The following is a 3,365-nucleotide window of genomic DNA, read 5'->3' as shown; positions in this document are numbered from 1 at the left end:
ATGCTAAGATTTGCACTGGGTGTGACAAGGATGGATAGGATTAGAAATGAGGACATTAGAGGGTCAGCTCAAGTTGGACAGTTGGGAGACAAAGTCAGAGAGGCGAGATTGTGTTGGTTTAGACAGAGGAGAGATGCTGGGTATATTGAAAGAAGGATGATAAGGATAGAACTGCCAGGGAAGAGGAAAAGAGGAAGGCCTAAGCGAAGGTTTATGGATGTGGTGAGAGAGGACATGCAGGTGATGGGTGTAACAGAACAAGATACAGAGAACAGAAAGATATGGAAGAAGATGATCCGCTGTGGCATCCCCTAACGGGAGCAGCCAAAAGAAGATTAAGAATGGTGATATATGAACATGGTATTTGTTTGTAGTTTCGTTAATCTGGTAATTTGATAGCACCAGGTATTGAACAAAATTGCGCAGACTAGTACTTTGTATGGTTGGAGCAAATGACATTCACATATGCAGTGTTTGAAAGAGAACCACACCTGTGCCTGGTGGGACTGAGACGGAATTTTTTCAGTCGACCATTTTCAACATTTTGTTACAAGCCAAGTTCCAATGTACTGTAGGTTTTCACACCTGCCAAAAAAACAGAGTTAAAACAAATATTACTGAAATTAATTAGGTGTGAAAGCTTCTTTAAAGAATTGTCAGGTCAGCACAATACTAATGCTTCATAGTCAAAAAACCAAACTGAATCCAACCTGACTTCAAACCATATGTTGAATACCTATCGATATCCCAGTTTAAACTTACCAAAATCCATAACCTTAAAAACATGAACACCATATTGCTTCTGCAAGGCACTAACCATGTTTGTCCAGCTGTTGATTTTAGTGCCCTGATTGCTCCTTCATAACAGTGATCAACACTTCTTTGGATACCGCCATTCCTCCAAAGTGAAGGCCTTGTAACTCTTAGAAATGTCTTTAAACAGACATTAAATGCAGGACCCCGGCACACACATACTTGTCACAATGGAGGATTTAATTCTCATAGTGAGTGCTATCTTCCTTAAAAGCTTTTTTTTTTTTTTTAACAATTTGTATACCATTGGAATCAGCATCGTTACCAGGATGGGGGTCCAGTCAAGCCAGCATAGTCTTAGACTTTTCTCCTGTTCTGTAACTTTCTGCTAGACCTCACAGGCTAACTAGTTCAAGCCACAGGGTCTTGTTGCTTTGTCAGTCTTTTCTATGACCCTGAGTTGGATAAGCAGGCTATAAGATGACTTTATTTAACATAGCATTCCTTAACATGCTTAATCCAATCCAGGGTTGTGTGGTAATATGCATTTGGGGGTCCGTGGCAATGTGAAGTTTAAAAAGAAAGACAGTGTGTTCAAGCTTAGTAGGTGTGGCTCTGCATGCGGTAGCATAGCCTAGCATTCCCAGAGTGTTTAATGGGGAAATTGACTGGCCATTGTGAAAGCTAGGGGGCGCCAGTGAGCCCCAAACACGAACACACAGACACAGGCCCAGGTTCAAATAAATGTGGTGTTTATTACAAATACCTTGTATAAACAAGCACAAAAGCAAGTCATCTCTCCTTCTCTCACATTCCCTTTTTCTGCTGCACTGCTCTCCTTCAGTGGAGTGTTGCCTGCCATCCCCCTAGCTCTGACTCACCTGGACAAGGCAGTGCAGTTACTTTTATTAAAGACCCAGACGTACTTCTGGTGCTAGGGCTCTGGCCTGTTGGAAGCACTTCTGGGTCATAGAGAAGTCCTGAATAACAAGGAGTGTATCTCTCTGCATTGCCCTCTTGCAGCACCCACAGACCCCAGCAGGACTGTGCTTCTGGACTACAATTCTCGGCATTCCTTGCTGGTTTCTGACCAGACACTGAAATCCAGGGCCACTGCCATCTAGTGTCTGGGGGAATAAACATCCCTTCCCTGTCCTTCTCTTTCATCCTTGTCAGGGGAGGTACTACAAATATATCCGGTCAGAATGCTTGTCCATCTGCCTGGGGCTTCCTGTCTGAGTAAGGAATTTTCTTCGCTTCTAGTCAGGATGTCCATCCATCCATCCACCCACCTGAGAGGTCTTGTTCGAGTATGGCACCTTTCTCTCCCTTGGCTGGGATACCTGTCTGTCCACTTGGAGACTAAGGAACCATCTCCTCTCCTGCTCGGGATGCCCATCCATCCCGTGTGGCACTTAAACCACATATTTACATGCAGGCACAGTCAGTTCAGACGGTTTCCTCGTTGGCATTCCTTGGGGTATTAATCAGGCCACCTGCACCCGCTAGAACAGGTTAGAGCAAGACTGAGAAGAAAAGAAGACATAAAGTCCCTCCTGGACTCCGTGATCATCAGAGGTGACTGTGTGCAGAGGGTACAGACCTATAAATACCCGGGAGTGCAGCTGGATGACAAATTGGACTGGACTGCCAATACTGATGCTCTGTGCAAGAGAGGACAGAGCCGGTTATACTTCCTTAGAAGACTGGCGTCCTTCAACATTTGCAATAAGATGCTGCAGATGTTCTATCAGACGGTTGTGGCGAATGCCCTCTTCCACGCAGTGGTGTGCTGGGGAAGCAGCATAAAGAAGAGGGATGCCTCACGCCTGGACAAACTGGTGAGGAAGGCAGGCTCTATTGTAGGCATGGAGCTGGACAGTTTGACATCTGTGGCAGAGCGACGAGCGCTGAGCAGATTCCTGTCAATAATGGAGAATCCACTGCATCCACTAAACAGTGTCATCTCCAGACAGAAGAGCAGCTTCAGCAACAGACTGCTGTCACTGTCCTGCTCCACTGACAGACTGAGAAGATCGTTCCTCCCCCACACCATGCGTCTCTTCAGTTCCACCCCGGGGGTAAACGTTAACATTATTCAAAGTTATTGTCTGTTTTTACCTGCATTTTTATCACTCTTTAATTTAATATTGTTTTTTTTTTGTATCAGTATGCTGCTGCTGGAGTATGTGAATTTCCCCTTGGGATTAATAAAGTATCTATCTATCTATCTATCTATCTATCTATCTATCTATCTATCTATCTATCTATCTATCTATCTATCTATCTATCTATCTAAAGATCAGAAGGTTAAAGGAAAAGAAGAAAGGAAAAGTCTGGCTCAAGACATAGCCAGGGAGGCTGAGTGGAGGGAAGTGGTGGAGGGGATGATGCCCTGAGAAGAACAAACAGTCGGCATTCATAGAGTAGTGTCGCCCCAAAAGATTTCGCAGGACAACAAGAGACAGCAACGGGGACACAAGTCAGATAGAAAGGTTTACTACATGTCTTTGCTTGCTGAGCAGACTGTAAGGGTGAAGAGCAGGGATGTGGGATAAGAAGGAGGCACTGAAGCCCTTGGCTTGTTCAAAAAGGACTGATCCCGATTGTTT

The sequence above is a fragment of the Erpetoichthys calabaricus genome, chromosome 3 (genome assembly GCF_900747795.2).
Source record: "Erpetoichthys calabaricus chromosome 3, fErpCal1.3, whole genome shotgun sequence".
NCBI lineage: Eukaryota > Metazoa > Chordata > Cladistia > Polypteriformes > Polypteridae > Erpetoichthys > Erpetoichthys calabaricus.
The sequence above is the reverse complement of the archived record's forward strand: the minus strand, read 5'-3'. Positions refer to the sequence as shown.